The sequence below is a fragment of the Aegilops tauschii genome, chromosome 6 (genome assembly GCF_002575655.3).
Source record: "Aegilops tauschii subsp. strangulata cultivar AL8/78 chromosome 6, Aet v6.0, whole genome shotgun sequence".
NCBI lineage: Eukaryota > Viridiplantae > Streptophyta > Magnoliopsida > Poales > Poaceae > Aegilops > Aegilops tauschii.
The window spans coordinates 230,634,397-230,646,825 of NC_053040.3; positions in this window are offsets into that span (position 1 = coordinate 230,634,397).

The window sequence follows — 12,429 nt, forward strand, 5'->3', positions numbered from 1 at the left end:
CGAAGAAAGAAAAGACGGTGAGATATTGTGCCACAAAGATATCGTAGAACACGAAGAAGGTGACTATAGTGAACCGAAGTAGGAGAAGAAACAAACTGACTCAGGATATGGACAGGATAGGAGATATTCGGATGAGTCACAGCGAGATAGACAAGACTCCCAACAAGACGACGATAACGAGTCGGATCAGACAAGGGCTCACCATCAGAAGCACGAAGGTGAACATTAAGATCCATAGGAGTCTCAACAGTGCGCTCATCACTAAGAGCGGCACAAGCAAGAAGATCCTGAATATACTTTTCTTGGGAAATAAAAAGCCATCAGAGGTGGAGGAAATCTCAATCCCAAGAAAGTAGCGAAGAGGACCAAGATCAAACATAAGAAACTGCTCACTGAGACGGGCCTTGACAAAGGCGATGTACTCAGAATCGTCTCCAGTGATGATCATGTCATCAACATATAGAAGAAGAAGAGTCCTCCCACGAGTAGAAAGGTGGACAAACAACGCTGGATCATGAGCACTGGGCGAAAAACCAGCGGCAGTCACTACAGAGGCGAAGCGCTCAAACCAGACACGGGGGGCTTGCTTAAGGCCATAGAGAGAGCAACGAAGACGGCAAACCCTGCCATCGGGAACAGAATACCCGGGTGGTGGTTGCATATAAACCTCCTCACGCAACTCACCATTTAGAAAGGCATTCTTCACATCAAGCTGTGACACAGACCAACGGCGAACAGAGGCCACATCGAGAAGTGTGCGGATAGTGGTCATATGGTTCACAGGAGCAAAAGTCTCATCGTAATCACGACCGTGCTCCTGCTGAAAGCCACGAGCCACAAGACGAGCTTTATAACGCTCAAGAGAACCATCAGAGCGAGTCTTTATCTTATAGACCCACTTAGAAGTGATGGGACGAACACCGGGAGGAAGAGAAACCAGATCCCATGTGTTGGTGCGCTCAAGGGCAGCAATCTCCTCTGCCATCGCAAACTGCCATTCAGGATGAACAACAACATCTCGATAAGAACTCGGCTCAAGAATGGTCGAAAGACCATAGTAAGAAGGAGAATATCGATCAGGACGTGGGCAAGGCCGAGAACGAAGACCATAAGTCGGCTGAGAGGAGGAAGACGACACACCAGAAGTAGAGGGCACATCAGTAGACTCATCCACAACACGTGGACGACGAGTATAATGGAAAGGGAATGAGGGAAGAGGTGGAATCACTGGAGGTGGAGACGGGGAATTATCGGTGATGAAGGTGGAGAAGAGGAATGTATCGGTGATGAAGGTGGAGAAGAGGAAGGTATCGGTGATGAAGGTGGGGAGTCATGAGATGATGGAGGAGAAGAAACCGTAGGAGAGGACGGGGTCGGATCTGTAACAGTGGGACGAGGTGTAGGAATACTGGGCAAGAAGGGAGGTGTATCCGGAAATGTAAGAAATGAGATGTCCTCCATGGAAAAGAACGAGGAAGATGGACGTGGGTAGAAAGGACGAGACTCATCAAATGTCACATCTCGAGAAATACGCATCCGACGACTGATAGGATCCCAACATCGATAGCCCTTATGCTCATCACCAGCGGCGTAGCTAGGCCCCAGGCTACTAGGGCTGTGGCCTGGGGCGTAGCAGCTTGCTGCTTCGTTACCTGTAGCAGCAGTAGCACTGTTCGCTACTGTAGCAACAAGCTTGGCCTGGGGCGTGCCTCTGACGTGGCTACGCCACTGCTCATCACTATATCCGAGAAATACACACACAACAGACTGAGCGGTCAGTTTGATGCGTTTACGGGGGCAAGCAAAACATAACAAACGCAACCAAACGGATGAAGTGCCGAATAATCAGGAGAACGACCAGAAAGACGTTCGAGAGGAATACCACCCTTTAGAGTAGTAGATGGCTGTGACGCCCCCGATTTGACCGTACACTAATCATACACGCAAACGTATATGATCAAGATCAGGGACTCACGGAAAGATATCACAACACAACTCTAAAAATAAATAAGTCATACAAGCATCATAATACAAGCCAGGGGCCTCGAAGGCTCGAATACAAGTGCTCGATCATAGAAGAGTCAGCGGAAGCAACAATATCTGAGTACAGACATAAGTTAAACAAGTTGCCATAAGATGGCTAGGACAAACTGGGATACAGATCGAAAGAGGCGCAAGCCTCCTGCTTGGGATCCTCCTAAATTACTCTTGGTCGTCGGCGGCCTGCACGTAGTAGTAGGCACCCTCGGTGTAGTAGGAGTCGTCGAAGGTGGCGTCTGACTCCTGGGCTCCAGCATCTGGTTGCGACAACCGAGAAAAATGGGAAGGGGGAAAAGAGGGAGAAAAGCAACCGTGAGTACTCATCCAAAGTACTCGCAAGTAAGGATCTACACTACATATGCATGGGTATCAATGTAAAGGGGCAATATCGATGGACTGAACTGCAGAAAGCCAGAATAAGAGGGGGATAGCTAGTCCTGTCGAAGACTATGCTTCCGGCAGCCTCCATCTTGCAACATGTAGAAGAGAGTAGATGGTAAGTTCACCAAGTAGCATTGCATAGCATAATCCTACCCGGCGATCCTCCCCTCGTCGCCCTGTGCGAGAGCGATCACCGGGTTATATCTGGCACTTGGAAGGGTGTGTTTTGTTAAGTATCCGGTTCTAGTTGTCATAAGGTCAAGGTACAACTCCGGGTCGTTCTGGTACCGAGGATCACGGCTATTCGAATAGATAAACTTCCCTGCAGGGGTGCACCACATTTCCCAACACGCTCGATCCCCTTTGGCCGGACACACTTTCTGATGCGGAGCATCCTATGGACATCACCATGTCAAGAGTTCGTTTGGCAAGTGACACGTGCGACATCTACTTCACATACGCAAAGGTGAATCATCTCCTTTAGACGTGCTCACTTGACACCTTCGAGGATGGTATACTACTTGACACTCCACTTGTGTGCATGCATAGGTATTGTCGGAACACTACGGACGACGAGGTGGAGTGCAAGCGCCAAGGAACAACTACACCATCCGCGAGGGAAGCCTAGAAGCGACGACGGAAGAAGACGGAGCTGCTGAAGCTACAACGACCGGACATCCGGGCCAAGGGCCGGACATCCGGCGCCTGTGCAGCCGCCCAACTGCTGCACCAACAGAAGGCCGAACAAGCTTCAGTGGCCGGACATCCGGCGCCAGCCCCGGACATCCGGCGCCTTGCCAAAGCCCGGACATCCGGCGCCTCCCCCGGAAATCCGGCATCGACGACAGAACGCACCAGAAGTTTGCCCATCTTCGAGCCGGACATCCGGCCAGTGCCTCGGACATCCGGCGACTCGCAAAGCCCCGGACATCCGCCCCCCAGCCCGGACAACCGGCGCATGCCTGCGCGCAGCCACAGGCCAGAGGCCCATGTATCCCCTTCCCCACTTACCCCTTCGTGGCTTGGACTATAAATACTCCTTCCCCTTCCTCTAGTTAGGGTTAGCAAAGTGATAGCTCATTTGATAGAGAGCTTTGCTCCTTGTACCACTCTACTCTTGAGAGAGAGAGAGAGAGACTACTACTCCTTATGGAGGCCAAGACCTCCATCTAGGAGAAGATCCTGCGGGATATATCATCAAGACCCCCTCTTGGGCGGCCCCCCTTCAAGACCTCCTCATGGAGATGAATTTTACCTTGTATATTTCCCTTTGTTGTTCATGTACCTTGTGGATCTCGTGTGTTTGATTGTCTAGTGGATGTGTGATTGGACTTGTTCTTGAGTGTTTTCCCTTGTGATTTCTCTCCGTTCTTCCCCGTGTTCATCATGTTCTTCGAGGGAACCCACTCCAATCGTGAAAGATCGGCCTACACCGGGTTAGCCCCATATCATATGGTATCAGAGCCAGGTTGATCACGTATTTGGAGTCCCTCCCACCGTTTTCTAGCCTTGTTTTGTGTGATTTCGTCCTAAATTCGAAAATCCCCACCAAAAATAGCCCCCCAAATTTTTTGTGATTTGTTGGTTTGATGATGTTTTGTTGATTTTGATCCATGGATTTGCTTGGTTTCGAGTGGATCTAGCATTTTCCCAAGTTTCCCCACTTTCCATCCACTAAATCCATCAAATTTTGCCCCCAAAATCATCCATTTCCGCCCCAAATAGAGTTTCGAAGTCCAAATCCCGATCTGGAATCGTCGGGCCGGACATCCGGGCCATCTGGCCGGACATCCGGGCCCCAAGCCGGACATCCGGCTCCTGGAGCGCATTTTCGCGCGCGGTTCTGGACATCAGGTCCCGGATATCCGGCCCCGACCCCGGATGTCCGACCCCTGGAGCATCAGCCTCCCGTGTTTCACCGTTTTGACCGTAACTTTCACATCCAGAATCCGATTTTCGCGTTCTTTAGCTCGTTGAGTAGTTATTGACATCCTCTATCCATCTAGATAGGTTTCAACACCATTTGATTCCATCAAATTTTTGGCATTTTGGCATCTTTGCCTAGGGCTTCCACCATTTCATCCGCATAAACACCACCGACTTCCGCAACCTAACACATTTTGTTCCCCTTAGCATTTGTGGTTGTTTGAGTTGTGATTCGAGTCTCCTAAGGTGTTTCGGCTACTTAGGGACGGTTGCATCTTCATCAACCACCACCACCACCATAACTTCTGCATAGGCTTGACCACCATACACTTCCGCCACCCCAACTTAACCCAATTTTGTTTGTGTTGTGAGTTGTGTCTCCTAAGGTGTTTCGGCTACTTAGGGACGTGCTTCCAACTCCGACGCCGTGTATAGTCCACCACCTTACCCTCCACTTCCGCATTGCGTACTCCAAAACCCATCTTTGCATTTCCGCAATCCCATTGAGCTTCCGCAAAACCTCCACCGCATTCCCGCTACCACCATTTTGACATTTGACATTTGAGATTTTGAGTTCGCAGTTTTTGCGTTTCCTAAGGTGTTTCGGCTACTTAGACGAGTCTCCATCATCTTGGTATCTCCATCAAGAACACCGCCACTCATCATCGCCTCAGACGGTAACCTCGACGACACCATTGTATATTCCCCATGCAATTGCATTGATAACCCCAAGCCAATTTTGCGTCACTTGCCAATCGAGACTAGCCATTTGAGTATTGCCGGCAACGTTACTTGTGCACATTAGTGATCATCGATACACCTTCCACTGCATACATACCATATCATATTGGTATCATCTTGGTATCACATCATCCATTGTGTCACAAGATTGTTCCCGCATATACACAATTGCTATCTTGGTTTGTGCATTGTGCAAAAGTGGCCATGCAAAAAAGAAAGAAAGAATAAGCTTTTAAGCAAAGAAAAAAAGAAAGAGCAAAGAAGCTTGTAAGCAAGAGCCATAGCATCATACCACATTGCATATAAGATTGTCATATCCGATCATCTTGGATCAAACACCGGGAACCATACATATATAGCATACTTCGGATAGAAAGTTTATCCATTTTGCATCTTACAGGTTGTGCACAAGTGTCGTATCCGCCTATTGAGCAATCGTGCTAGCGTCTCTCTTGAGTTGTGCAACACGAGCGTTTTCCGTGGATTCCACATTTTGTGCTCATTCCTTGGTTGCATGACCCCATCTATCTATCCGTGTGTGTGTTTCCGCGTGCCATCCATTGCTATTGGTCTACTTGTTTCACTTGCGAATTTGTGAATCTCTTTCAACATTATTGACTCTTGCTAACATTTTGCATTAAATTTTTGTGCCACTATCCTCACCGAGCTACTCCATAAGCTTTACTTGATAGGTGTGAGTGAACAAGTCCGGTACCAATTCCACTATTCTTTCATCTTACATTGAGTGAAACGGGATACATCCTCAACTTTGGGAAAAGGTAACTTGGTATTGTTTCTCTCATTTCCTACTCACCTCTACTCGAGTCTTGTGATGGATAGGCAAGGTATTTCACCCTCGGTCTACAACAACAACAACGAGTTCGATGCCACGAACAACTCCAACGACGCCAAGATGAATGCTCAAATGGAGGAGATCAAAGCCCTCATCAAGTCCTACAAGCGATCTTCCTCATCTTCGAGAAGACGCTCACGAGCACATGCTTCCGAGCTAACATCTCCGGCAAGGTCACATCGGCATCGACACCATCACCACCACGAACGTGAAGGTCAAGAGCTCAACACCAACAACCGCTCAACGACTTCACCATCTCCCTTGGCATCTTCGCCAAGCGACTTCAAGGCATCTTCGCCTATGGACATACGACATCTTCGTCAACAAGCACCTCAAGACTACGCTCAAGAGAAGCTCCCCCAAGCTCAAGTCCGCGACTTCCACGAGTTACTACGACCTCGACAACGACCACGCGATTCCTTTCTATGGGACTCAAGAACCCGAGGAGTATCCCGAGTGGGAGCGCCTAATGGACGACTACCTCAAGCTACATCAAGTCACTCCGGAAGATCAAGTGAAGTGCGCCACAAGAAACTTCCACGACTACGCGTCAACATGGTGGCTTCACACACCTTCGGAAAACTACGACATGAGTTGGCCCAAGACGAAGAGAGCGTTGCGGCAAGAGTTTGTGCCTCCAACCTACACGGAACAACTTCTACGCCAATTGGAGAACACCATCCAAGGATCCAAGTCCATCGACGAGTACTTCAAGGAGATGAAGCATGCCTTGCGACGTGCCGGCGTGGACGACCCCATGTCAATGAAGTTCCACTTCATGATGGGATGGAACAACGACATCTCCAAGACTATCTTCCTCGAGAACTACAAGTCCCTCGACGACAACTACATTGGTGCTCTCAAGGCAGACAAAGAACTCATGAAGGCCAAGGCTTCTCCACCCCAAGCACACTTCTCGAAGACCAAGCTCAAAGACGACGAGCATGAGGCTAGTACCACCAAGATGTCCAAGCCCGATGAGCTCCAAGACGATGCTCCCAAGTTTGACTTCACCGCCATCCCTCTTTGTGGCATTGATGATGTCGAGTCCTCCACGACTCTTTTTCAAGATGGTGCGGCGACGAGTACGACTACGGAGACCTTCAAGGACCAAGCTTTCGAGGCGAGCGACTTGGTGACGAGCAAGGATGATGCTTCCATCTTAGGAGGCGAGAGTGATGATGTGCCATCTTCGGCCTTCATCCACGGTGACGGCGATGAGATGGTTGAGTATTTCTCTTCGACCACGGCGACGTATGATGACTTGAGTGACTTGTGCCACCATATTGAGAGTGAGAGTGATTTCACCACTAGCCCCATATACGATGTGTTGCCCCAATTCCCATGTGAGGAGAGCCACAACCTCCACCATTTGAGTGAGATGAGTGACTCCACCATATGTGAGTTTGAGTGCACCTACCTTGAGGGAGTGAGTGAACCACCACATAGAGTGAGGTAGTTGATAGGGCATGTGAGGCCACTATGATTTCTAACGACTTAACCTCTACCTCTATTGTGTCTTCTCATTTGGTGCTAGGTCCCATATATGATGACGCGCCAATTCGCGATGACTACGTCCTTCCTTTGGACAAGACGATGGCCATGGTGGAATATGATGCACCCCCCACATGGTTCCATCACGATGATGATGACCACCATTTGGTCTTTCCCACCTCACCTACACCACTTGAGTGGAATGAACAAGGTAACATAGGTGAAGGTGATGCTCTAGTCCCAATAGTGGACATTCTTGACATTGATTGCTTGCATGATGTTGATCAACCTATTTCCATGCTTCATGCTAGTGCGACTTCCTCATGTGATGATTTCTTGCCCATTTATGATGAGTATGATGATTCTCATGTGGAGTCTATTAGTTGTGATGCCATGTTACATAGGATTTCTTGTGACAATTCTCTCGGTCACATCATGTTTGACAACTCGCTTGACTTGTCATATGCTATGCATGAGATCAATCATATGTCATATTTGCAATCTCATCTTAGTGACTATGCATATGCCATTCAAATTAACCCAATTTACACTTATGGCATAGATGACAAGCCCATGTTTATTGGCATTTGTTTTTCTTGTGATGATATTGATATGCTTCCTTTGCATCATTTATCTCATATGCCATGCCATGACCACCTAGCTTCGGATATGCATTGTTTTGGATGTTGTCCATTTTCTTCATATGATGTTTCCAATATTGCTCAGAGGAGACCCCCATAGTTTCCTCATACATTTTAGGAGATTTTGATCCATCCCATCAATTGCATGATCCCACTACTTGTGTGCACAATATGCTCCCCATGAATCATCATGATATTGTTGTGCCATATACTAGTATGCTCAATTTGCATCCCCATCGTGTTATACATAACAACTATTCTTTCATGATAGATGACATGTTCTTATACCATGCATCAAATTTCTTCGAGCATTGCTTATCTTGTGCTAACTCACACGTGCACATACACATCATGATGGATGATGTGTACATTTACCACACATGTAATTTCTTTCGTTTGTGTATTTGTTGTGTAGGTACCCATGAATACTTGTCAACCTCGCAATCCCACGAGTTGACAAAACGAGCTCTAGAGAGCAATGATGACTTGGGATCCCATGGATTGCCTTTCCCACCGCTCACTTCGCGCAAATACTTCGCGCATTTCTTTTACATGGCCCTCACATGGTTATGGGTTGTTGTCCATTATATATCCTTTGACCATCTTGCCATGTTCACTTTGCATGATATGCCCATTCCTATGCCTTTGCCATGCATTTGTGACCCATGCTTTCATTACACATGATGATTGATTCTAGTACTTGTATGTCTATTTGCAAGCGTGGTGGAGATATTGTTTGTTATTGCCATGATTGCTTTGTGCCCCATGCCTATGATGATACTACGATCTTGATTTGTGTTCGTGCTTGCGATATGTCATGTACATTGCCTATGCCCATTACTTGCTCACATGACATGATTGCCATGATTTCCTCTAGTGTGTTGCATATTCGCTCCACTAGCTTGCACGACTTGATTACTATGCTTGCTTATGTTGTATCACCAATGATTTATACTTGCTCCTTTCATGCGGTTGATGACAACCACCTACATGCTTTGCACATGATTAATATTGCTTCTTGTCATATATCTCCATGTGGTGCCTCTCTCATTCTAGATGAGTTGCCATGTATCGAGTGCAATTATGCCTTTAGGAGGATAACCATAGCATTCTCACATATGATTGGATATTTTGACATATTTCTTGTGAAGCATGCTTGCCTTACCTCTTTGCACCATATACCTAGTGCCATGAATATTGCCATTGTTGCATCATATTATTCATGCACTTGTGCTTCTAATGGTTATGTCCAAAAGAAGAGAACCATCATGATGGATGATGTGTTTATCTACCATGCGCATACGTTCTTTGTTTTGTTGTGTGCATGTGTAGGATACTTGGACTTCGTGTCGACTTCCGCTTCACGTGAGTTGACCATTCGAGCTCTTGAGAGCGAACCATCGTCTACCACGACGATTCTACATCGCACTTGCTTGTACTTCGGCATTGTGAAGGACGCACAAGGACACGCTTTCACGGTGATATCCTTCTCTTTTGAGAACCCCCAAACCATGATCATGGATATTATGGATCATACTACTTGTGTTGCTTTCCCCATGAGACTTATTGTTCATCTTGGATCACTTGATTGCACACTTGTTAGAGATCTTGCTTCGACTTGTCATTTTAACCATTCCATGCATCATGATATATATGCCTTGTGTGTTGCATCCAATTCTTGGATTATTTGCTCCTCTCATATGTTTGGTTGCAACAATGTCATCACTTCACATATGCCATGTCCCATTGCTTGTCACATGATTGACTTGATTGCCTCACACATGATGAACAATTGCTCTTTCTGTTGTGTTGAGTGCCACACTATGTTCACTACACCCTATGCACATTATGCTTGGATTGTCTTGCACTTAACCCATGTGTTTAGACATCTCATCTTCTTAGGTGTTGTGAATGATTCCTATGCCTACCATAGACCTTTCATTGAGCGCTTTGCCCATGCTTGCTATGAACTTGAGGTAGATGCTTATTATCTCCACACACATATTTGCATCACTACCTCACATTTACATGTTTGTCCCCATGATATCTTTGCTTGTGATCAATTGATATGCTTACATGCCATGTCACAATCCTTTGTCAAACCATATGCTTTGCATGATGACGACACTTGTTTGGTGACTCACCTCTTGAATGCTTGGTTTTGCACTAACTGTAACCACATTTATTTTTCCAAGTGTTTGTTGTCCTTACTCCTTTTGAAGGAATCACAAGACGGTGCGACATTGGAGAGTGCCCATTTCGAGCTTCAAGATGACAAGTACTTGGTGAACGTCCACTTCTACACGGAGAAGCCATCTCTTTCCCATGGTGATTTGGTTTTCGATCCAAGGTCGGATCTTTCCCAAGGGAGGGGAGATGATGCGGAGCATCCTATGGACATCACCATGTCAAGAGTTCGTTTGGCAAGTGACACATGCGACATCTACTTCACATACGCAAAGGTGAATCATCTCCTTTACACGTGCTCACTTGACACCTTCGAGGATGGTATACTACTTGACACTCCACTCGTGTGCATGCATAGGTATTGTCGGAACACTACAGACGAGGAGGAGGAGTGCAAGCGCCAAGGAACAACTACACCATCCGCGAGGGAAGCTTGGAAGCGATGACGGAAGAAGATGGAGCTGCTGAAGCTACATCGGCCGGACATCCGGGCCAAGGGCCGGACATCCGGCGCCTGTGCAGCCGCCCAACTGCTGCACCAACAGAAGGCCAAACAAGCTTCAGCGGCCGGACATCCGGCGCCTTGCCAAAGCCCGGACATCCGGCGCCTCCCCCGGAAATCCGGCATCGACGACAGAACGCACCAGAAGTTTTCCCATCTTCGGGCCGGACATCCGGCCAGTGCCCCGGACATCCGGCGACTCGCGAAGCCCCGGACATCCGGCCCCCAGCCCGGACATCCGGCGCATGCCTGCGCGCAGCCACGGGCCAGAGGCCCATGTATCCCCTTCCCCACTTACCCCTTCGTGGCTTGGACTATAAATACTCTTCCCCTTCCTCTAGTTAGGGTTAGCAAAGTGATAGCTCATTTGATATTGATAGAGAGCTTTGCTCCTTGTACCACTCTACTCTTGAGAGAGAGAGAGAGAGACTACTACTCCTTATGGAGGCCAAGACCTCCATCAAGGAGAAGATCCTGCGGGATATATCATCAAGACCCCCTCTTGGGCGGCCCCCCTTCAAGACCTCCTCATGGAGATGAACTTTACCTTGTATCTTTCCCTTTGTTGTTCATGTACCTTGTGGATCTCGTGTGTTTGATTGTCTAGTGGATGTGTGATTGGACTTGTTCTTGAGTGTTTACCCTTGTGATTTCTCTCCGTTCTTCCCCGTGTTCATCGTGTTCTTCGAGGGAACCCACTCCAATCGTGAAAGATCGGCCTACACCGGGTTAGCCCCGTATCACTTTCCTGGGCCATGCCCGGCCTCGGAAGATCAACACGTTGCAGCCCTACCTAGGCACAACAGAGAGGTCAGCACGCCGGTCTAAATCCTATGGCGCAGGGGTCTGGGCCCATCGCCCATTGCACTCCTGCACGTTTCGAGGGCGGCCAGTGAGCAGACCTAGCAACCTCCATTACAAAGGAAGTTGCATTACACGGTCCAACCCGGCGCGCGCCGCTCATTCGCTGGCGTCAAGAAGGCTTCGGCTGATACCACGACGTCGAGTGCCCATAACTGTTCCCGCGTAGTTGGTTAGTGCGTATAGGCCAGTGGCCAGACTCAGATCAAATACCAAGATCTCGTTAGGCGTATTGATTGATGTAACTGCGGACGCCAACCAGGGCCAGGCCCACCTCTCACCTAGGTGGTCTGAACCTGCCCTGTCGCTTCGCCACAAAGTAACAGTCGGGGGCCGTCGGGAACCCAGGCCCACCACTACCTGGATGGAGCCATCAGTCCTTTCAGCCCCCATAACGGAATCACTTGCGGGTACTCTACGAGCCGACCCAACTTTAGTCACCACCGTGTATCATATATATTATGTATGTAAGTATATACCCGTGATCAACACCCGACATGATCATGACCCGATAGTATAGCATAGCAGACGGACAAGAATGTAGGGCCATTGATGGAATACTAGCATCCTATACTAAGCATTTAGAATTACAGGTAAGGATAACAACTGTAGCAACAATGTCAGGCTATGCAGCGGAATAGGATTAACCAAAAGCAGTAACATGCTACACTACTCTAATGCAAGCAGTAGAGAGAAGGAATAGGCGATATCTGGTGATACGAGAGGGGGGGGGGCTTGCCTGGTTGCTCTGGCAAGAAGGAAGAGTCGTCAACACCGTAGTCGTACTTGGTAGCAGTGGCGTC